Source organism: Phodopus roborovskii, unplaced genomic scaffold, assembly GCF_943737965.1.
Source record: "Phodopus roborovskii unplaced genomic scaffold, PHOROB, whole genome shotgun sequence".
NCBI classification, from domain to species: Eukaryota; Metazoa; Chordata; class Mammalia; order Rodentia; family Cricetidae; genus Phodopus; species Phodopus roborovskii.
In genome coordinates, this window is record NW_026126651.1 from 5706495 (window position 1) to 5730364 (window position 23870).

The 23870-nt window shown below is 50.7% G+C and overlaps 1 protein-coding gene and 1 non-coding gene across 3 annotated transcripts in view; both read right to left on the bottom strand.

The window, feature by feature from the left end:
- Nucleotides 1–23870, bottom strand: part of Nav2 (neuron navigator 2) — a 329324-nt gene that overhangs the window by 248392 nt on the left and 57062 nt on the right. The gene's annotated exons all lie outside the window — the stretch shown is intronic.
- On the bottom strand, nt 21892–21998 carry LOC127214066 (U6 spliceosomal RNA). The gene has a single exon (XR_007833785.1). It is a non-coding gene; the product is annotated as a U6 spliceosomal RNA (small nuclear RNA).

The following is a 23870-nucleotide window of genomic DNA, read 5'->3' on the forward strand; positions in this document are numbered from 1 at the left end:
CAACTGGCCAGGGAGCACAGCACACCCACCCGCCACTTCAGCCTTAATCCAATGCACCCCCATGCTTCCCTTTACCCTGGCCAAATGCCCCTAGACAAGGCCCACGTTTGTTTGGCCTTTTCCCAGTCCTTTAAGCCACAGCTTGGGTGAGGCAGAGGAGACACATGCCAAACCGGTCAGGCTGCTGTTATTTTTTTCCCCCCGCTTGGCTCCTTCAAGCTTGCAGGTAAAACTGGTTCTGTTGTACAGAGAGTATTTCCACTGCCAAGCAGGAGAGTGAGAGCCTTCTCAGCCTGTGTTTTGGCCTTCACTTGTGGGAGAGTGGCCTCCTATGTGCCTGGCAACTCCCAGCATGCACTGGAACTCTGATTGATTAAGGTTTTTCACATGTGGCACCTCAGGGAAACTTCACCTGTGAGGAAAGGACCACAGTCGCGTTTCACAGCGAGGACACTGGCACTCTGGATCCGGAAGCGACTTCTAAACCACACAGGAGGACCTTATGAAGCTTTTCCCCCACTGGCATAGCAGCGAGCCTGGAAGGGGGCTCAGCTTTCTCTTGGCCTCTAACCCGGTTCTAGACAGAGCCAGCCACACGGCAGCCTCTGTTATGTGATGGGTGCTCTCAGCTGGGGGGGGGGGGGGAGAGGAGCTGGCACTCAGCAGAGCAGAAAGGACGACACGTTGAAATCAGAGGCGGCATGTGAGCTCAGCGGCTGCCTGGAGAATCTGTTGCCCAGTCTTGATGTATGACACCAGTGTGATCTGCCCACCTGAGAATATTTCGGTGCCAAGAGTGAGCAGAAGGGAAATCACCGGGCCGGCATTGACCCTGGCAATCTCCTGCCACAGTAAACCGCCCCTCCCTCCCCAGGAGTATCTGCATTGCTGCAGGAAAAAAAGCCCAGTGCACGGGTCCATGGTGAGCCTCGAGAGCAATGGCCTGGCTCTGTGACCTAAAGGGCCGCTTACAGCAGTCAGGAAGCCACTCCACACATCTGTCTGTGCTCTTCAGCTAAGGGTCAATGGCCTCTCAGGATAGGGAATGTTCTCGGTTTGTGCCTTTGAGGCTTTTCTTGAAGCCTGGTTTGAGTGGCAGATCCTGCCAATGGCCTGTCCCCAGTAACTGAGCCTTGTTGCCAAAAGCTGTTTCATAGAACAGAACTGATGTCCTGTTCCTCCCCAACATCACCATCATGAGGTCTAACTGCTCTGTTGGATCCATCGTTCATAAGGAGCCAAGATGAACACCAACTTGTTCGAAAGATGTGGCAACAGGAGGTCAATCCATTGACCTTAGGGTCAGAGGAGGCCTTGCAAGGACCTAAGTCTCTGTGCCAATGTGGTGCCATTTGCTAGGTGACCTTTCCCATATAATGGATATCACCGCACCTCCATGAATCCTGAATCTGATAGTCCTGGATCTCGGAAGGGTCTTCACAAGCCCTGAGGCTCAGTGCTGCCCTGTAAAATCCCAAGCCTGAGCTCCATGCCAGTTCTCCCAAGCATGAAGGACCTTCCTAGCCCATAAGCTGTCTGATGCTCTTCCTGGACAGCTTGCTTTTGTTGCCTAGAGTTTAGATCTTAGTGTACCGGGGAGAAACCCAGTGGTGAAGGCTTCCAGCCTTCAGAGCTAGATAGTGGCAAGCTGCCTCCGCCATTAGTCTATATCACAAAGGTACTTCAGCTACCTCTGAAGACTCCTATTCCTCTACGATCCTCTGTTCTTCCAACAGAGTGATGCTGGATGAGGCTGAAGGTAGCCTTGTTTTACTGATTATTAGTGGGACGGAGCCCCGCTATGTAGTCCAGGTTGGTTATGAAGTCTCAACCCTCTTCCCTGTGCTTCCCAAGTGCTAGGATTTCAGGTGTGCACCCCAAAGCCTGACTCTGAAGGCAATAGCTAAAGCAAAAGCAAGGGCCCTCAGTTCTCACCACCACTCCCCTCTAGCTCCAGAAGACGGGCATAAGCCAGCTCCCCCACACCTCCCTAGAGTGGTCTCCAATGTGGTCAATCTGCCTCATGACACTTAGGGACACTGAGGCCCCTGTGTTGATAGAGTCCCGCACTGCCTCAGAAGACCAAGAAAGAAGTCAGGGATCCTGGCCCCACACAGCATTCTGTCTGGGGAGGGAGGCCATAAAGATGGCGGTTTTGACACAGTGCAGTGTGTTGCGGGGATGGGGGGACGGGGGTTACCCGGCCAAAGAGGAGGGGCCCGAGTGAGACAGCACCACGCTCTTCCCCACACAGGAAAGAAAGATGCTTCACGGCTGACCCGCTGAGACCAGCTTCCGCCAAGAGAGGCGGCGTTGCCATAGGCTGCCTCAGTGTCCGCCATGCTCCACCCCCCACCCTGAGCTGCAGCTTACTGTTGCCAAACTGGTTGGTCTAAAGTCACAGGCAGAGAAAAGGACCTGTCTGGCTGCCACATCCCTGATCAAAGCTGACTCATTTCAAAGGCCAGCTGTCAGCGGCTGGGGAGATTGTGATCAGACAGAAAAATAAACTATCGGGTTACTTCAGGGGTTAAAAACAAAACCTCCCTATAAACAAAGTCATCTCTTGTGCTCTGAAATGCTCCATCCTAATAACCCATGAAGAAAATGATCAGACATTAATTAAAATACACGCGTAGGTCCCGGGGTAAGGCCCTGAGGCTCGTTTGGCTCTCGTCTTCTCCTATGGGGAAATTTTCTGAAGCTGGGAGCTTAAGAACAGATTGAGGTCCCAGGTGTTCAGAGAGTCCCACTTTGTTCTGTACCCCCCAACTCCCCCATGATTGCAGTCACAACACAAAGAGGTTCCAGGAGACAGAGACACTCTCAGACACACACATGCACACATAAACATAGACACAGAAACAGACAGATAGATATGTATACACACAAACACACATACAATGATGCCCAGTCACACGCACACACACACACACACACACACACACACACACACACACACACACTCCTCTCTCTGTTCTTCCCTCTTTCTTTTGAACGACACAGCACGGTGAAGCTATCAGCCACAGTCTCACTAAGCTCACATTTCAGGACAAGTTGGTTTCAGACCTGGATTCTCAGAGTGAACAATTTGGTTGAGAGTAGATTTTCCGGGCCGGTCTCTGGCGTCTACTCAGCCATGGGAAGAATTGATCCACATGATGTGTTAGAGACAATGGGGTCGCTCCTGCTTCTCAAACCCTGGACACCCGAGAACTCAATGGGGCCTGTAGATGTTCACAGAAGGGGGCAACCTTGCCTGAGCTCCTGGAGGCCAGCTAGGGGTCCCTCCTTTTCTTCAGTGACCCTGTGGCTCACTGCCCAGGAATCGGAATGTCCACAGGGCCAACCACACCCGTGGCTCGTCAGAGGTAGTCCCAGTCAGATTCCCTACACTGAACTGCCAGTGAGGAGGCATCCTGCGATGAGAGCTGTCTGCCATCTAGCCCGCGAGAGGATGCGAGCTTGGTGAGGAGAGTTCAAGGCTGGCTTGAAGAAACGCGGAAGGCATCATTAATGTTAAATCTGCCTCTGTCAAAGCGCATCCACTCAGTAGAACATCAGAGATTTTCTCTGGATCAAGAAACTGCACAATATGCCACCCTCGCCTACTTTGACGACCTGGGTTGGAACTAGAGGGGGGGTGGTAAAACAGTCTCCACAGAGTCAGTCTTAAGCACAATCCAGTAGGAGACCAAGAAAGGAAGGCAAGGCATGGAGAAAGCTAGTTCTTCTAGACATGGCTACTACACCTGACGCTCCGATGCCCTCTTAAGGTGTTAAGTTTGCAAATGCTCTGTGGGGGAAAACTGTCAGAGGCGGGTGACAGGTTTTCTGAGCTCCAAAAGCATCTCTCCCCGGCAGGCTAGGCAGGTGACCTGGACAGGTGCAGGCCAGACTCATCACACAGGGCAACTGGTGCCAAGTCACAGGCTATATGTCCACAGCCAGAACCGCTGGGTGTGTCCGTCAGCTGGCTGGGGTGGTGGCTTCTCACCTTTGTGGACAGTGGGCACATGGAGTGCTTGTAGAATTTACTCAGCCAAGGCCTGTGCCCTCCGATGGTCCTCTCACTTTTCCTGACCCTCCCAAGTCCTACAGATGAACTATGCTCTCAATCTTTGAGGCCCCTGGGGTCCTCTCACAGGCACAAGGATGCTGATAACCAACCAGAGAGGGAGAAGGATGGCCACACCTGTCGCAGGGCCAGTCTCCAGAAACTGCCAACGTGGTTTCGTGGTTTCATGCCAACCCTACTTAAACCCTCACAAGTGAGGTCCTGCAGAGCACAGCATCCATTCATTCCCTGCCAGGTGGAGGGGCAGAATCCTGCTAGAGGGGTTAAAACAGCAAGAATCCGTAGATTAGACAACACAAAGGCAGACGTGCCCAGAAATCCATAGGCTTTGATGCCACTTAAATGGATTTGGTTATAAGTCTCCATCATCTGCCTTGCAGCTTTAGGCAAGCTGCCCTCTGGGAACCTCGGGATTTCTGCCTGTAAAATGGGTATTTTGGGAGGGTGGTAGGAGAAAACTAAACCAAGCAGTGTTTGGCAAATGTTAACTCTGAACCCCCAAGTCCCAAGTTTGGTCCCATAGTAGTGAAATCAAAGAGCCGGGTTGGCCAGTGAAAAGCCAGAGGACTCCCTGCTGTTGGCTCCTCTCCAGCACCCCAAGATCACCCTTCTCAGATGGCCACACTTAGGCCTACCCCACTGCCTCTGCACATCTGTTCAAAGCCATTTTCCCACAGCGCAGGAGATTGGGGGTGACGGTTTCAACTCAGATTTATGGAAACCCACAATGGGAAGATTAAAATTCCAAGAGCTATCTGGAAAAGATGACCCAGAGCTTGGAGTCTTGCAAAAGCCTCTGGCTCTGCACTGGTGGTGGCATCAGGGTGGTCAAGGGGCTTCCAGTAAGTCCCTGCGTACTCAGACGGGAGCTCTCAGGGTCCATTGCAGAAGAGATGCTTCGTCAGAGCTAAGTTAACAGGTTCACTGCATCTGCTGACTGAACTACCGGGTGGACAGATGCTGTGGAGCTATGCCCGCTTCAGGGAAACTGTGACCCTGCTTAGCTCAGGGGATCATCTCCAAGTGTGGGAAGAAATGCATTTGTCAATGCCAGGAGGGAGAGGATAGGACTAGGGCCCATCGGGACATGCCGGCCCCGGAGGCCAACTCATTAGGAAGGTCACACTAGCTGACTTCGGCTGCACCCCACCTTTCTGCCACGCACACATGCTCAGAGCTGAAAGAGAAGGAGGCAGATATTGCTAGGACCCCTGGCACATGCGTATCCACCACAATGCTTTGCCCTGCTGACGTCACCAGTTAGGAAACACGGGTAAGGGTCACTGTCATCTCTGCGGCTCAGAGGGAAAGACAGGTGCTCAGGAACTCTAAGTCCCCAAGTTCTAGAGGCTCTTGTCCCCAAAGCGGCAGGTTAGGTAGGGTACTGAAGCAGGTATTTCTGAATTCAAGGACTGCGGCCAAGGGCTGGCTGTCTTCTACCAGAAGCATTAGCTCCCAGTGTCTGTTTACACAGGGGCCGACCTTTTCCTATTCACCACCATGAGCAGAGTAGACAGAAAGGTAAACCGCTGCCCTGCGGGGGGGGGGGGGCGCTGGTGCTGGGACAGGAAGTTCACAAGTTCAAGGCCAACCTTGAGGTACACAGTGAGTTTGCCATCGGCTTTGGCTACAGTAAGGGGAGGGGAGGAGGAGAAGGGGAGGGACCAGGGCGAGTGGCAGAGGAGGAGGAAGAGGGAAGGGAAGGAGGAGGAGGAAAGTCAGGCGAGGGGAAGGGCGGGAAGGAGGACCTGAGGGTCAGATTGCCTACATCACTTTCAAGGCATTAAAGGGAAAAAAAAAAAAAAAAAAAAAAAAAAAACCCTACAGGAAAAGAAAAAGGGATAATGAGCGGCCTGTGAAAGCTGACCTTTGACCGTAGTTAAAGATCAAAACTACTGTTGAGTGAAGGGAACACTCCTTGAGGAAGGTACTGCTTCATTGGTCAAACTGAAAAGCTAACACTCCCTAAGGTTCAGACTGGGGTAGGGAGGAGCTCGTGGTCTTTGAAAAGCCACCGACCCACGGGAGGGCGAAAACTGAGTGCACAAGGCTCTACGGCTCTTGCTTCCTCTCGCTCTGGGGCTCTGGCCTCTCCCGTGTGATAAGGAAACCCACATCCTCCTGCTACACTCCTGCACGCTTCACCTCCTCCTCTCCAGCGTCACTCTCCAGCCTCCGGGCCCTTTCTATCCCATAAGGGCGGGCCCAGAATTCTTAGCCTTGCACGCAGACCTCACTGCTATGTGACTTGACCTCGCCTCCCACCTCCCAGAGGCAGTGTTGCTTTGGGGGGTGTGGGTGGGATGCTGGCTCCAGGCTCTGCCCTCCTGGCATTTAGCATCGTGGCTCAGATGCAGGATACTTGTGTGGCCTTTCCATGTGTTACTGAGGCTTTCTAAGGCTAAACTATCACACGTGAAGCGAAGAGCACAGACGTGATGACCTGTGTCTTCCCCCAACCCCTACCGTGGACCGCCTTTCACATACCCTGACAGAATTCTGCAAGGCCAGGTCAAGCCCATCCTCCACTCCCCTTCCTGGACAAGGTTGGTGCCATGCACCCAGCATCTGCGCTCAGCCTGGCTCTCGCCTCATCTCCTGGTAGTTTGAATGTCTGTTGGTACAGCCTCTTCTCCTAGTAGTGTTAATGTCTGTTCACACCCCGCTTTGGCCTTCTACTAGGCTTTCCTTCAATCCCTCCTATTGAAGAAACCAGAAAACCAACACAAGTCCAGGATCGCCTTTCCTTTCTGGTAGGAAGTAATGAGTTGTTGGAGTATGGTAGGTTTCAAGTAGGGTTGCTGGAAAGGGAAAGCCTAACTGCAGGAAGGCCGGAATTCCGTTCACTCGGGGACTCTGTAGGAGCCCAGGCCTCTGTCTCATGTCCCCGTTCTGCTGGAGTTGCCTCCTTCCTAGTTTGCAGAGGAACCCTAAGGGGAGAATTCTCCAGTTGCACTTCCGTTCCTTAGGGCCACACCCCCTCATCCATATGTACCTCAGTGCCCAGCCCTGCTCTTAGGAGCTGCTCACTGCTCGAGGCCATTGGGGAACACAGATTTACTTCCACCCTTGAAGCCAGCTGAACCCACGTGGGCACCTTCTCACAGGGCCTCGCCTCTCAGCAGCGCTGAAGCCCGAGGGACTGTCAGAGGAGAGCGTCGCCCAGCCCCGCCCGCAGCTAAGGAGGGCGGCAACGCCTACACAAGAAGCAAACGCCTACAGAAAGAAGCAACGGCCCACATTTGTCCTATGGCAAAGGACAAAAGCAATCCTGTTCTGGAGGTGGTGGCTCTCACTGTCCTCCTAAGTCAGCTTTTTTTTTTTTTTTTTTTTTTTTTTTAAACTGGTGTCCAAGTTCCCCACTAAAGCACCCTGACCGTCATGGTAGGCTCCGTTAGCTTTCTTTCTGTCTCTCTGGTCACGGAGAGCTCCGTGAGTGGGCAAGGGTATAGCTAGTGGTATTGCGTACGCTGAACACAATAAGGCCACGGGTTTGACCGCAGGCGACATAAGAAGTGAGATTAGCTCTATCACCTGTGCCTCAGAAAAAACGGGACAAGGAAGCCACCAGAGGCTGTGCGTTATAAAGAGTGCGTGTAAATGAGCGTTACTTTTTATTTTGTGTGGGGGTGGGGCATGTTTGTGCGTGAATGTGTGCCCGTGAGTGTAGTGCCCTAGGAGGCCGAAAAAGGGCATGGGATTCTCCCGGAGCCAGAGTTACAGGCGGTTGCAAGCTACCTGACATGGGCTCTGGGAATTGAATTTGAGTCCTCTCTCAAAACAGTATGAGTCATCTCTTCTGCCCCAGGGACCTTGTTTAAATAGCTGCATATTTATCTGTATGGTTATCTTCTACTTTGCCCGCTATGGTTGCTTTTTCACGAGCAGTTAAAGTTTTCTCTTTACATAAAGTTACTCAGGTTAAGTAGTCAGTGTGAAGAGAAGCAGGAGACAAGTCAGTGATACAAGAGGTAAGACAAGTCAGGCAAAAACGGCAAGTCTCGTATAAGAATGACTATACTTGGTGTCAAGGAGTTAAGTCAAACATCACGAATATATTTACTGGGGAATTTAAAATATCTAATCTCTTTGGCTTATCAAAACAGCATGAGATATCTCTGAGAATGTTCACAATTCATTTGAAATAACATACTGTCCTACTCTGTGAGCTCTTGGAAGCATTTGGTTACCGGGAAACGGCCAGCCAGAGTCAGACAATGTTAGAAGCCTGTCACAGCCTGCGGGGTGTTTGGTCTCTGTCCCGAGGTGGGGACAGGAGCTAGTGTGGTGCCTACTTCGTATGACGGGACACTAAAGTAGGGCACCCACGGCTTTTAAGTTGAACCACTGACTTCAATTGATCAGCCCATTTAAAATTCTCTCTGAATTCAGTTTTCAACATACAGAATATCAGAGCCTGTCCTAATTTGCATTAGCTGTCAACTTGACAGAGCCTAGAATTACCTGAAAGGAATCTTAATTGAGGAATGTTATCAGGTTAGTCTGTCTTTGGGGAATTGTCAGGGTTATTAACGAGGGAAGACCTAGCTGACTGTGTGCAGCCCCATCCCAGGGATGTGGCCCCTGGCTATAAAGAGTTAGTAAACTGTGCACTTGCCAGGAGGAAGGGTGAAATCCCATGGCTTCTGCTTCAGCACCCTGCCTTAATGCCTTGACTTCCCCCAGTGCCCGGCAGTGACCTGGAAGTGTGGGCCAGGCAAACCTTTCCTCCCCTAACTTGTTTTGGGTCACAGTGTTTTTTTTTTTTTTTTTTTTTTTTTTTTTTTTTTATCACAGGGACAGAACTGAGGCAGAGTTACAGGAGGGGAAGATTTGTAATCGCTTATCCAAACAAGTGAGTGTTAAGTAGGAAAGGACACGGTTAAGGCTGAAGAACTAAGAAATCACTAGGTACAGACTAATCACTAGGTACAGACTACCAGGAAAAGGTGGCTGGCATTTTCACTCCAGACATCCTGCAAATATGCACACTCCTCCTAAGAGGACCAAAGGTCAGCGGCGACGGCAAGAAAGTAATTCACTGCTCATGGGGCAAAATTTGGCCAAATCCCTGGTAGACCTGCCATAGTTCTAACAAGATGTCACAAAGAATATTCTAGAACATACTTGACAAAGAAACCATCCTCTGGGGAAATGGTTGCTGTATCCATTGCCAGTAACAGCAGCATATAAGGTCACAATTTCCTGCAGGGTGGAGGTCCTGCCTGTTTCATCAGGCAAACGAGCTGAGTTCTTCCCCAGTTCTTAGGAGGTTTAAAAAAAAAAAAAAATCAGCAGTGTAGCCACACACTAGCTCACACAAAGATTAAAAAAGACACCAGTATGCAACCTAACCATTATGGCAACAATGGCATCCCCAGCCATCCTCTCCGGGTTCTGAGGTGGGAAGGAAGGCTCCTTATGACTCTAAGCGCAGGACCCTGCCCGAGGCTGTTCACTTGGTAGATGTTTATTAGACCCATCCTTTGACCAGGTGGCCTTCCGGGTACCACAAATTCCTAGAGAAGCCATTAGGCACAGCTCAAAGGCGGGGTGGGAGCAACGACCAAAAAGCTACCCATCCCAGTGTGTGGTGGGCTGTGAGGCGACATCACCTGAAGAGGGCGGGCCCTGTGACGGCAGTGAGACCTCTCGGGACAGCATGACGTGGAAGCCATGCACAAAAAGACACGGGCAGGTGCGGAACCCTTGCATGGCTCCAGGATCAACCTCACCGGGGCCCCAAGGGGACAAAAACCTGCAAACACAGAGACACAGAAAAGGCGGGCTGGGTTCTCAGACGGAGAAGCCACAGCACCCTGGAAGCTTGGTGTGTTTACTGCTCACAGTTGAACAGAGCAGTGGAGTTATTGCAGTGACAGCTGCACAGGGGGCAGGTTATTACACAGATAAACAAGGAGGCAGGGCTACTGTATACAGCTGACCAAGGAGGCCGGTTCTGTGAGCGGAGCGAGCAGGGCGGGCCATAAATACCCAGAGCAACGGGGAAAGGTAGAGTTGGCATTTTCTGCAAACACTGCCGACACCCACACCCAGAAGAGAGGACAGCTTTGACCCTTGGACATGGCTGAGCCTACCTCAAACAGTGCACATTTCACTCAGCATTTACTGCCAGTGTTCTAGGAAAGGGGAACGGCCCAGCCAGGCCCACAGGCGGGAGGGAACCAAGAGAGAGCGGCCCCAGGTGCTCATGCCAAAGATGATAGCGGACAGAGACATGAGCATCTTCCTGGCCGGCGTTTCCAGGGGGGGGGTGGGTTTTCCTCCACGTGCAGTGGGCAGCCACAGAGATGTTTACGGAGGGGGCTACAGGGCTGTTCTCGGTAGGCCAGCCTGGGAGGAAGCAGCAAGCCCGGGTCACAGGAACGGTGCGGGCGCAGAGGAGGCTGGAGGCTGAGGTGGAAGGAAGAGAAGGGAACAGAGGCTCCAGGCAGATGTGAAGCCAAGCCCCACGAGTTACTGCGTCTCGAGGCAACCTTGCTAGAATGTCAGCCCATTTGATTGACGGTCCTAAATGCAGTCACCATAAAAGGAGGAGCTGACTAGATACACACACCCCAAGGCCTCCAATCCTAAAATGGACAACAAGAGACGCCCTCGGATTTAATGTTCACGCTCAGCAAAGTGCAGGGCATCCACTCCAATGGCACTGTAGGAAAAGACTGGTTCAGACGGGCCATGGGAAGGAAGCTCCCTGGCTTTCCCTGGCTTCCTTCATGCCTTACAACTCCAACACTCAAAATTCTTACTCCAGTTTCAAAGTCAAGCACCCAAAACCTCCTCAGAACAAACCAAATGTACCTTCTAAGGAAGAATGTGCTATGGCATTATTCTTCAGTGAGCCCAGGAGGCGTGTCCACATAGGAACATCAAGGGCACCTATCAATCATTGTAGCCAGAAGTTTCAAATAAGGCAGAAGGGCTGTTCCAAAGGGAGACATAACCAGAGATGCAGTGAGGCCCATCCAGTGGGCTTCGTAACTGCTGGGAAACTTCCAGAGAAGGCCCTTGTCTCCAGCTGCCTCAAAGAGCAGCAGAGGCCCACGGGCCCAGAGCTCTGCTCCTTCACAAGCCTGATACGCCAGTGGCATCCAGACAGTTAGAACACAGCTCTACAGAGAGTCCAAAAGTCTCCCTTGCTGCACCCTAGGGGGCAGCCAGGCCCGAGGAGCCAAGACACTAGCCAAGTGCTGCTGTGTCTTGGAGCATGGGGTCCACGTACCAACTGCTGAGACTCATGCATTCTGGCAGCGAGAGCTCTGTCTTCTGGGATTTTGTGGGAAGAGGAAACAGCCAAGCAACTTTAGAAAGTACCCCTGGCGCAGACACTTCTGAAGCCTGTAACCTGGCCTAGGCATATATGTTTGGGGAAACAGGCAGAGGTGTCCCATTGCGTCTCTCAATGTTCCTCCTCGCCATACCTACGCTGCGTGAGCACCTCTGGTGCCTTGCTCTAGAGGACCATGTCCTGTTGAGCAGAGACGGCAGGAGAGGCATCCCCAGGGGCTGGGCAACCGGTTAGTACTTCTGTTCTGCTCCATAGTTGCCACCCTCCCCGCCACAGTCTTATTGGATGGGGACAGATGGCCATCTCCATATAGAGGGGGCGCAAGTGAGGCCCGGATCATGCAGCCAGGACCACAATGCTAGGGTTTGGAGGAGTCAAAAAAGCCCTATGCTTTCCTCAGATCTCCAACTGCTTCCACCCTAACCCTCGCCAGGTTCCCTCTGGGGAGGCTGGGTGCCTGCTGTGTGGGTGGTCACAGCCCTCCCTACTAACCAGCCCTCCCCCCCCCCCAAGCTCTTATCTACCTTAAGAAAAGTGACAGCCATTGACATTCTCACTTGGGGACTGTTTTGTGGGGGGAGAAAGAATCCACAGCACCCCAACTCTTTTGCCCTATGGGTTCACCAACAGCAATGGGCTGGAGCTTCCATAGAAGGGGTTAGAGCAGTCTAGCTGTGCAGCAAGTGCACCGTCCCTGTGACATGAATTTGAAAATGCAGGTGGTATTCATTCACTCACTCATTCATTCATTCACTCGTTCATTCATTCATTCATTCATCTCCCCCCCCCCCGTGTGTGTGTGTGTGTGTGTGTGTGTGTGTGTGTGTGTGTGTGATAACTAATGTCTTCCTCTGTTACCCTCCACCTTATTGTTTGCCAGAGTCTCCCATTTAACCTGGAGCTCACTGATTCAGCAAGACTGGCTCACGAGCCAGGAGAAACTGCCTATGCTGAGGTGACACACAGTGCCTGGCTTTTCACAGATGCTCACACTTGAGCAGCAAACATTTTACCCACCCTCCCACCCACCCCCCACCCCCGGTGCCTGGAAATACAGCAGCATTCTTTCTAAGTGGCCAAGTCGCTGGAGCTGAAGAGTCAGATGATGCCCTTGAGTCCTGCTCTTGGAAAAGGAGCAACTGTGTGGGGCTGAGCCAGGTCAAAGCTGTGTAACTGACGCCTCCATAGCGTCCTCATGTGTTGGGAGGTGAGTATGCCTGGACCTTCTACACAGACATATTCTGTATTCTGATCCGCTACCAAGCTAAACCAGAACTATCACTACAGAAAGGATACCCAAGGCTCAGAGATGTCAGATCACTTCCTTAGGGTCACAGAGCCAGTCAGCAGCAGCTGGGGCTCATACAATAGTTAGAACAGCAGCAATATTGTACTGTTAATGGTACTGTCATGAGCCCTCCACAGTCTTCCACATATCCCAGGACCAGAGGGACCATGATTATCCCACACACAGATAAGAATATGAGGCCTGGATGGTCGCACAGGTGGATGGCTGTGTTGGACAGGGACTGAGGAAGCAGCCTTGTTTGTTTCAGAGACTCCCTTGGACCCTGAGAAGCACTGGATATGCTCACCAGACTATTTGGCCTCTGAGTAGAAACCGCACTGGAGTCAGGGGTGTTGGTCTGCGACCTTAAGCAACCCCCCCCCCTTTCCCTCTCCGGCTGTCAGCTGGCTCAACTACGAAGGAATTGGTTGCAACGGAGCTCTGCATCGAAAACATACAGCCCTGACCGTATATGGCTCTCTGTACTGGGCCATCCTTCCCGGGGAAGACCACGAAGGCCCTAAGAATGTGGGCTGAGGCTGCTGACAGGCTCTTCTGTGGCTGGGCACATGAGAGCTGGACACAGCGAGCCCTGCAGCTGGGGAGATCCTGGGCAATTTACCAGGCCCCTGGTTTTCCCCCGCTGGCAGAGAGAAGGAAGTTAGTGGCCTTTGTGGGTTGCTTTGAGGTCATAAAAACGGCCATAAAGCGTTTTCCCAGATTCAAAGCTCAGGTTTGCAAAATGCTGCCGAACTCAGCCATGAGAGGAGTAATCAGAGAAGAAGCCAGGCTTTGCAAGATTCCCAGAAAGTAGTCTGAGAATGTAAAGAATCTTCATGACTTCTCCACGCTTCATACAGCTGAGGCTCTGCTTCAGGGAGGGGCAGGGAGGCCCCAGGGCCACTGCAAGATGACTAGCAATGTTCAGAACAGTGCCGTGATGCTTAGCCCAATTGTAGGCTGTCCCGTCCAGCCAATTCTTCCTCTCACCATTAGATAGCGTCTACTCAGAGAGCATGAAGTTACTCTGTCTTCAATCAAGACCTGACTGGTTCGTTTCTAAGATGAGACTTCTCTTATGCCAACTTGCATGATTCTCTTTGATTGGATTCAAGTCCGTGCTCATCTGATATTCACAGAGGGCCAGACAGGAGGCCATTTTAGGCCAGCTAGCTACCTCCCTGTTGTCACTGATGTTTGCTTGTTTTTGAGAAAGAGTCCTATGTATCCCAAGCTGGCATCAAAGTCGCTGTGTAATGAAGGATGAGCTTGAAGTCCAGATTCTCCCGCCACGCAGTTTTATGCATGCTGGGGAAGGAACCCAGGGCGGTGTGCATTGCTAAACTACCAAGCTCATACCAGTTCCAGTGACAGTGAGGCCTGCAAACACATCCATGCCTTCACTGGGGGCTGGGAAAGGGCAGATTAAACCTCCCTGTAGCAAACAAAGGTTTGAGAAGGTTGAGGAATGAACCTTGGGGTCTCTCTCTCTCTCTAAGACAGGATTTCTCTATGCAGTCCTGGCTGTCCTGGAATTCATTCTTTAGATAAGTCTCTGGCCTCAAACTCAGAGATCAAACCGCCTCTATCTCCTGAATGCTAGAACTAAAGGTGCATAGCCACCACACCCAGCTGAACTTGGGATTTCAGGGCTTAAAATCTTTTTTTTTTTTTTTGTTTTTGAGACATACCTCATGAAGCCCAGGTTACCCTTGAACTCCTGATCTTTATGCCTTCGCTTCCCAAAGCTTGGATGACAGAATTGCCATCCACACATCACAAAAGGCAGATACTAAAGGCACGCCTGGACAGCCATTAACCGTAGGACAGGCTTCAAGGATTTGTTTGTCAAGCAGATGTCAGCCAGGACATGGGCTGAGAAACCGGGCTGTTGGGGGTTTACTTAGCACTACGTCTGGAACACATTACCCTTGAAATATCCACGCTAAATTATTCTTGGCCCTGCATTGCTTGGCATGGGACAAGTAAGAGTCAGAGTTGGCATTTAGGCTAAGAAGAGAGTCAGTCCTCTTTCTCCCAGCCAGGGACACCTAGGGTACGTGAGTTGTTCTCCTGATAGCAATGCAAAGATCTCATAAAATTATGAAAATTCGCGCTTTGCCACTTCTATCCACCCCGCCACCCCACCCGTGGCTTCTCCTTTCTAAGTCCCACCTTTAGCCTGCCAACAAGTCTGAATTTCTAGAATCCTTATTTTTTTTATTATTAAAAAAAATACTGTTTTAAACTACGTGCGCGTGCCCACGCACGCGCGCGCAGCCCACAGATGCCAGAGGATGACACTGAACCTCCACAGAGCTGAAGTTAAGGTGGTTGTAGGCCACTTGACATGAGTGCTGGGAACTGAACTTGAGTCCTTTGCAAGAGGGATAAGTGCTCTTAACCACTGAGCCATTCCCAGAGCCCTTGATGAACACCATTGCTGCTCTCCATGAGAAAGGACTCAGAAAACCTTCCAATATTCCCACCAGATGCTCTGAAGTCCAGACAAATTGCTACTTGTCCAAGATCATGATGCTCTGGACTGAGTTATTCGGTTGCTAATGTCAGAGGGGACTCCCTCCCTTCTCCAACATCTGCCCTCATCAGCAGCCAGGCAGGGTGGGGAGGGGCCTTCTGTTTCCTCCTGAGAAGCCAGTTATCCGTCTGGCATGCTGTACACACACACACACACACACACACACACACACACAGCAGTTCCCATTTCAGTGTGTCCTTCCCACATGAGCTGCTTCTCCGTAGGAAGTTTGGCAGCAATCAGCCATGTAGGAAAGAAACAGAACAGAACTTTCCCCTTTACCCTCTGTCCCAAGCTCCCACTCAGGTTCCCAAGAAAATGACCGTCTACTCCTTTATCTCTGGCTTTTTCTCAGCAACCAGGTCACTTTTTCCACAAGAGGAGCTGTGCCTAATCTGCCGTGGCGAAGGTCAGTGTAGAGTGGCCACAGGTTCCTAATCTGCAGTTCAACCAACAACAGGTCAAAAGAAATCTTTTTTAAGAACTGCATTTCTGCTGTATGTGTCCAGGCCTAGGCAGAGTGTGTAATAACTAGTTACATTGTATTAAGCTCTGCAAACGATGCAGAGATGAGTTAGAGAACACAGGTAGGTTGCGTAGGTCATTGAAAACACCACTTTACATAGGCACCTGAGCATCGCAGGTTGTGTTATTGCCGGAGTCTGGGTACTAAAGGATACCTTGGGACCCCAGGTCACCAGTGGGTAGTGTTGCTGTGTTTAAACTAACCCTTTTACTCTGAGGAGAGCAACTTCTGGCCCTCTCCCTCCTCATCCCAAGCCTCTACCTTAGATCCTGGGGTGCGACAGGTTAGGCTGGCCCTGTGGACTCAAGCAGGGGGTTAAGAAGGCAGCTTGCCTCTGGATTCAGTCAGATCCTTTGCAATGTATCAACCGTCCTGGAGCCGGGGACCTACACAGGCAGGTTAGCGAAGGCCGTGGGCTTACGTTCCCGCCACAAGGAGGAGGAAGGCTGAGGGCATTGTTTACGCTGATTCACATTCCCCTTGTGCCATTTGGACCACAGTGTAGATAAATATTCAACAGAACTTGAAAAATGCTATGAATAACTTCCAGCGTGGCACTGCCAAAACCAATCCATCACGTCTAGCTGGCTACTCTCTGCTGCGACTCCCTCTTGCGTTACAGATCTCTCAGGGCCGCGGCACACATTTCCCAGGCTAAATGCCTCGGGGTTCTTCAAAGTTTCCTTGTCTCTGCTCACCAATGACAGCCAGTTGGCAAGCCCTGCCTGCCTGCGAGTCTACAGAGAGGCCCGCTCACCAGCGGACGCCTCGCCTGCGATGCTAGCATCCGGCTCATGCTTACTAGGAGGAGGCCTCCACAGCACAAATGCTGGGGGAGGAGCAGGCACCTCCATCACCTTCCTATTTCCTGGATCGGATACAGAATCTGGAGCATGCAAAGCATGTAAGACCCAGAACAGCTAGAAACCCAGCCCTCCAGTGGACCACAGTCTGACGCCACGGAAACTCAAGGAGGCTCCACCCATCTTCCAAATGCGACCCCCCAAGTATCAGAGTTAAAGGTCTTCACTAGGTGCAAGCTGCCGTCACATACAGCAGGCGAGCTAAGTCCACGTGGGCTAAGTTGGGACCCAGAGCCCACTGGCTCCGTCCTGAGAACACACAGTAAAACCCAGAAGTAATGAAGTCTTCCTGAGAACATACAGTAAAACCCAGAAGTAATGAGGTCTTCTGATAACTTGAGTCTGATGTAAAGGGCCTGGCGACTTTCCCCAGTCTCAGCCCAGGACCACATGATAGGAATCATGCAGGGGCCATACGAGGTGCAAGGTAGATGCCTACGTTCTCCGTTTTCCCAGATCCGGTGTGTCAGGGTTCACACAGGAGCCTTGCCAGAAGATTCCCAAAGCTTTCCCCGAAACACCTAGGGCATGTCGTGTCACTGCAGAACCCTGAAAACACTTAACCAATGTTGACTGTGGGATGAACCTCCGAAGGGCTGGGACCCAGCTGCAGCCAGGACAAGAGACTTAGGTCTTTCCACTAGCCATCCTGTGGATTGACTCACTGTGCTATGCTGAAAATACGGAGGCCTGGGTTGCGTGTGATCACTCCACATGCCGCTGGGAATTAAAAATGGTGACTGAGCCCTGGGCATGTAGCGGGGGCTGGGTGGCTTCTGGGGAATGAAAAGAGGGCAGGCAGCTCTGTGGCTGCCATTAGTTCTGATGGAAGTGTGATCGTCTCTGGGTCTCAGCCCCCGGGGACCATATTCTCCACGTAAGGTCAGGGTTAGCTCTTCTACGAATACGCATGTGCTAAGAAGGGTGCAGGTAACATAATCAAAAGCAAGGCATGTGAGATGACATTCTTTATCCACAACCACTCCCGTATAGATCCCGTCAATAGGACTTGACAATGTAGCTTCCGTTTTACATGTTTGGATGTCTTGGTTATATGTGTGTCTGTGAAACATACATGCCTGGTGTGTCAGATCCCTTGGGACTGAAGTGACAGATGGTTGTGACCCCCCCCCCCCATGTGGGCGCTGGGAATCAAACCTGTGTTGTCTGGAAGAGCAGCCAGTGCTCTTAACCACTGAGCCACCTCTCCAGTCCTGGGACTTTGCAGTTTAAACGTCACAGAAAGGGAATGCAGACAGACAAGTCTTTGTCAAGTCAATCATGTATGGATCTCCACATGCCTTCAGGAAATAAGGGACAGTGACAGGCTTCACATTCATTCTTTCCTCTCTTTGGACTGCACAAGGTACTGCTCATTCATCGTTACAGAGAGGGAAGCATTTTGCAGAGGATAAAAGGGCAAGGAACAAGTCTCCCAAACCCAGGAAGCATGAGCTAAATCAGGCCTGTCTGCCGAGTTTCCCAGGACCCAAAAACTACTACTTCAAAACATAGTGCCCTTAAACCAAAACATGGCTGAAGCTGGAATAGTGTGCAGCCAGAGAGCTGAACACTGCCATGCCTAGAGCTCCCCACTCTCCCAGTGCAGTGGCCAGGCTAGACATTACCTGGTAGAGAGAACATCCACTACTGCAGTTTGCACTTGAAAAAAAAAATGATGCAATAAACTCAGTTGGATTAATTTCCAAACATGAACTCATTGCTATCTCAGGAAATATCACTTTACTCTTTAGATTAAATGTTATCCCAAGTCCAGGAGGCGTTCAACAGTGAGAAAGTAATGTACTTTAACTGGCTTCTCCAGACTCAGATTTCACCTAAACAAGTTCTATACAAAGATTAGCCAAGAACCGGGTAACGGGATACCATGGGGTTACGTCATCTGCGGCCCATTTCCAAAGAAACATGGCTTTTCCAGGCGCGACTCTAAGCGGCTGGCGCTTCTTTTGCACCTCTGCTAGAGAGGCTGGAAGGGCAGGTGTGTGGAGAGTGGTCATAAACAAGAGGCCCTAGGCTGGTCCCTCTCTGAAGTGTGTGGCTGGGGCTCCTTGTCGCGGGGCCTCTTCCTGACAGTAATGATGACTTTCCAGAACCCTCAGTCCTGGACTCTACTGTCCCTTCTGGCTGTGGGCTGCTTAGCTCCAAGTCCGCCAACTGGAGTTTGAATCCAGCATGCAAACACGACGATTCTTACTCTCCACAAGACCATAGGGGGAAACTGACAAGAAGAGCAAGTAAAATCACCTCCAGAGTTCACTGCTCAGCTAAATGTGCACCCAAAGCAATAACATGCCTTGCATATATATCCTTAGTGCCTTTCCAGGCTCAGCGGGGACAATTCCTCAGCCCTGCATTGAGACTTTGCAGTAGCTCATTTAACTCTCTGTTTATCAACAGAGGGGGGGCAGAAGTTCCCTGACTTGTCCAAGGTCACACTGCCAAAGGCAGCAGGACTCAGGATTTGATTTGATTGTGTATTAGCCTTCATTAACTGTAACGATCCAGTTTAAACCAACTTGGAAATGAGAAAGGTTCATCTTGGCACACTGTTTTGAAGGTCTCAGTGCATGGTTCACCTCATCGCTTTGAGGCTGTGGAAATTTGGTAACCCAAGGTAGAGCAAGCTGCTTCAACCTCGTTGCTACCAGTAAGTGAAAAAGAGAGAGAGGCAGATGTCTGAATATCCCTGTAGGGGTTTGCTCCTACTTGAGGAGGTGGAGTGGCCTGGGGCTGGGGTTTCTTAGAATGGGGACTTGGTGTATGTGGGCTTTGGAAAAGGAATTAATTGGGCTGGTGAGATGACTCAGCCAGTGAAAGTACTTTTTTCCTACAAACCTGACTACCTGAGCTTGACCCCTAGAAACTATGTTTAAAAAAAAAAAAAAAAAAAAAAAAAAAAAAAAAGCCAGATGTGGGGCTGGAGAGGTGGCTCAGTGGTTAAGGGTACTGGCTGCTCTTCCAGAGGACCCAGGTTCAATTCCCAAAACCCACATGGCCACATGGCAGATCAAAACTGTAACTCCAGTTCCAGAGGTTCTGACACCCTCACACAGACATACAGACATACATACATACAGGTAAAACACCAATGCACATAAAACAAAAAATAAATAAACTATGGGGGTGAGGATACACTTCAGGGATAGAGCGCTTGCCTAGCAGGTACAAGGCCCTAGAGTGCAGGCCTCAGCTTTGCAGGGGAGCCTGATGTGGCAGGACCCGCCTATAATCACAGGGCGAGATAGGAAGCAGAGACAGGAGGATTGCTTGGAGTAGGATGATCAGTAGAAACAAGACAATCCCCTGCCTCAACAAGTAGGAGAGAACTGACACCCAGAGTTGCCCTCTGATCTGCACACACTTGCATGCTTGTCATACACATAGACAATACCAGCGGATCTGTTAAAGGAGGAAATAGACAAGAACATGAACAGATGTCTTCTTTTAAAGAAGCGCGAATACGGAAGACCGCTGCTGGCTGTGGCAGCTGGGACGCACAGTTCCTGACGGGATGCAGTGCAGATGAATAGAGGAAGAGAAACCACAGCCACACCGAAAGGCCTCCAATGCCGCTGACAAACGGCTTCGTCCCTAACAAGCTCAGCTGCCCTGAAGGATCCCGGCTGCGGATGGCACCGGAATCCCGAAACTTCACCGGGGTGACAACACTATCTCTGTCTACCCCCCCCACACACACACACACAGAGTTATGACAGGATGGAGTTAGCAGTTTCAGAAGCAGAGACAAGTCTCTCCTACCTCCCAGCCTTTCCAAGTATCTCCAGCACACCTGTCTAGTTACCCTGCTTAAGCAGACCTACCCCTCCCCGCCCCACGGCATCCTGGGTAGCCGTCTGGGCTCTCTGTCTCACCACCTTTCAGCCTGCAACCCTTATCACCTCACATCTGCAATGACATGTCAATCATAAGAACAACCCTTGGGGAGAGCCCTGGGCTGGTGGCAGGCTACGATGACAGCAGCCTACATGTCCGACATAGATTGGAGACCCTAAAGAAAAGCTTAGTTAGCCACATGTCTTCCGGGTGGGTGGCATTAAATAGTAGAGATCAGAAATAGAAACCAAAAAAAAAAAAAAAAAAAAAAAAAAATGTTTTGTACTAACTCCATACAAAAACAATTATGTTGGTAACGCAGGCACAGCTGGGCCACCAGAGGGGCTAATTATAAATATCTCTGCCTCTATTGACACAAAACTGAAGGAAAATGTGTAACCTCTCCAGATGTCATCCAAAGAAGTTCCTTGCTAATTTCAGGGTTCTGCTTTGTTTCCCTTCAATGTTCCAGTCTTTACTTCCCCAGTAATTAGGCAAAGCCAAACCTCCTGCACATCCATGCAACTGTCTTGATTCTGAAATGAATACCAAGGCTTATTACGCACAGTGGAGATGCAGATGGAAGCTCCTGTCCTCCCCAACCTGGCTCCTTGAAGAAAGGGTGGAATTTCTTGCTCTTGAGCATTAAAAGACTAACAGAAAACAGATAGAGTTCAGTAGCCAGCAGATGGAAAAGTCTGTGCCAATTACAATTAGTGGAAAGCAGAGAGAGAGAGAGAGAGAGAGAGAGAGAGAGAGACTTTACAATGCCCAAGAGCAGAAGTAACGGATCCTTCGGGAGTAACTTCAAATGAGGGCCAACAAGCTTTATTCTCAAAGTGGAGTTGATGAAATGAGAAACAGCCGATCCAGATAGAGGTGAGGAAGAAGCCACCTTGGCAAGGGATGTGTGTGTTAGTGTCATGGTAGTGATCATTTCCCTGTGTGTACATATGTCATTGAACGTATGTATATGGAACACCTTAAATGTTTCTTTCTTTCTTTATCCGGCAATTAAATTTCAAGCCGGAAAAAGGAAATACCAAAGAGGCATCGGTGCTGTTTGTGTATGGTGTATGTGTGTGGGTAGATGTGCCTCTCCAGTACACGCCACATCCCGTGGAGGCCAGAGGTCAACTTGAGTGCCTTCCTCTATCAGTCTTCACCTTATTTCTTTAGAAGCCGTCACTCGCTGAGCCTGGAGTTCACCATTTCAGGGAGACTAGCTAGCTGCTCAGCAAGCTCTGCAAGTTGCCTATCTCCACCTCCCCAGGGGGATGGTGACAGGCACATGCCACCACACTCAGCTTTTGTGTGAATGCCGGGGGTCTAAAGTAAGGTCTTCCTGCTCGCTTAGCAAGCACCTTACCCACTGACATCCCCCAAGGTGCACACTGGCCTTCTGGGTGTGGTGTTGTTTTCTCTCGTGTACTGAACACATGAAAGGCGTCAGGAATTTGAGTGGTGTCCTTGCCCAGGGGCCATGCTAATCTTTTGTGTATCATCCCACTTTTAGAAGATGTGCTGGCGGAGTGAGCATGCTCCTGGAGGGCCATAGAGCAGGCTGCCAGTACTGTTGCTTCCTGAGCTTCGAATCTCAGTAGAACAAACTATTGGAAGACAGACAGAGCCCCAGAGCCTCTGATCCCTTATAATTTCCCCATGAGCCTAGCTAAGGGCAGGCTGTGTGTGGGGGTGGGTGGCTGGGAGGGGCGCACTGACCAGTGCCTCTGGTGAAAGCTAGTGGCTCATTCAGCATCATTATTTTTCATCATTTCCCACTCAGAGCTACTTTCTCCATCATTTTGAGGAAGGGTCCTGTGTTTTGTTGTTGGTGCTTTGTTTTGTTTTTTTTCAGGATTACTCACCCACCCTGACCTTTTCTGTACCTTGTTCCCAGCCTCCCCCAGTATAAAGAAAGACAATAGGCCAGAGGCACTCACAAAGAGGCCCACGAAGAGAAATGCTGGAGAGGGCACAGTCAGGTCAGAAACTCTTGCAGCGCTCTCTGTCCTTCAGCCCTGCTGGTCTCTAGGAGGCACACAGGGCTCTGAAGTGAGCAGTGTGGCGCTTGGTCATTGCCACCAGAAAACCAGAGGCAGGTCCTTGAAGTCTGAGCCTCTTTTCCTCATCTGTACAAGCAGGGGCTGTTATCAAATAGTTTCTGGTTGGCAGAGCTGTGGGAAGATGAAACAGAATCTCTGCAAACTAAAGCCTCCCTGCACACAGGCTATTAAGATTATTTTAGCAACCCTTTTTCTTTTGGTCTCTTCTCAACCACAAATGTAGGGTCTCTGTGTCACATTTGAGATATAAGGAGAAGGTGGACAGAAGGAGTCTTGAGTGATACTTCTCCAAGCTTGGCACTGCTGCTCATGAGGAGCACTGTTCCTTTCCTTGTGTGTAGAAATATGCGCGCGTGCATGTGCGTTCGAGCGCGCGCGCGCGCGCACACACACACACACACACACACACACACACACTTACAGATCACCTCCTAGTCAGAGGGCAGCCCTTCACCTCCCTCCAACTGATTACCCGGGCCGAGGGTAAAACCAGCTGCAACTTCTCCCTAATTTTCACAGCAGACCTGAGAGATGCTCTGCTCCCTGGTTACAGATCAAGAGGCCGAGGTCTAGAAGCCTGGGCTCTGCGCTAGAAGAGACTGCAGGCTGGGGACAGGTACTTCTCTGGGTATCTTTCCCCCTACCACTGTTGGTTGATGGGTACCGCTTCTCCTGTGATACCAGCTGCTCCAGCATCATGGTCTCTCCCCGTGTCCTGCCTAACGCAAAGAATCTAAAGGAAGGGCCATAAGGATGCTCCTGGCTGTACCTAAGCTTATCCACTCCCAGCAGGAGTGTCCGCCTGAGTAGTCACCTCGCTTCCTTTCATTGAAGATCTACCAGCCACTGCCTTCTCTCCAAGGTGGGTAGGTGCATCTCTGACATTCCCCTGCAGGGGTAACACAAAGAGATTCAAACTTTCTCCCCTAATGACTGTTGACCTTATTTTTTTTTTTCTTTTTAAATCCAATTAGCTTTAAAATAAAACATGAAGTAAAACCTCTGCTCCACTATTCAACCAGAACAGTGAATTCTCGAGCTGCGGGTTAGCTGACTTCATGTTTATTGAACTGCATCAGTGATAAAAGTTCAGGCACCACCTCTGGCCCCAGGCCCCATTGTGGGCTGCTATTCACACACAATTGACTTCTAGGACAGGTTTTTTTTTCCCCCCCAGGGAGCTCCCTCCTGCTGCCCCACTGATGATTCAGAGATAAGAAAGGTTTGCTTTCCCCCAGTCATTCACCCAGCAGCCCAGGCAAAGCGGGGCACAGATTGTTAAAGAAAAACAATGACAAGAAGGTTGGCTGTACCCACTCAATCTACACCAGTGTTTCAGACTCTGG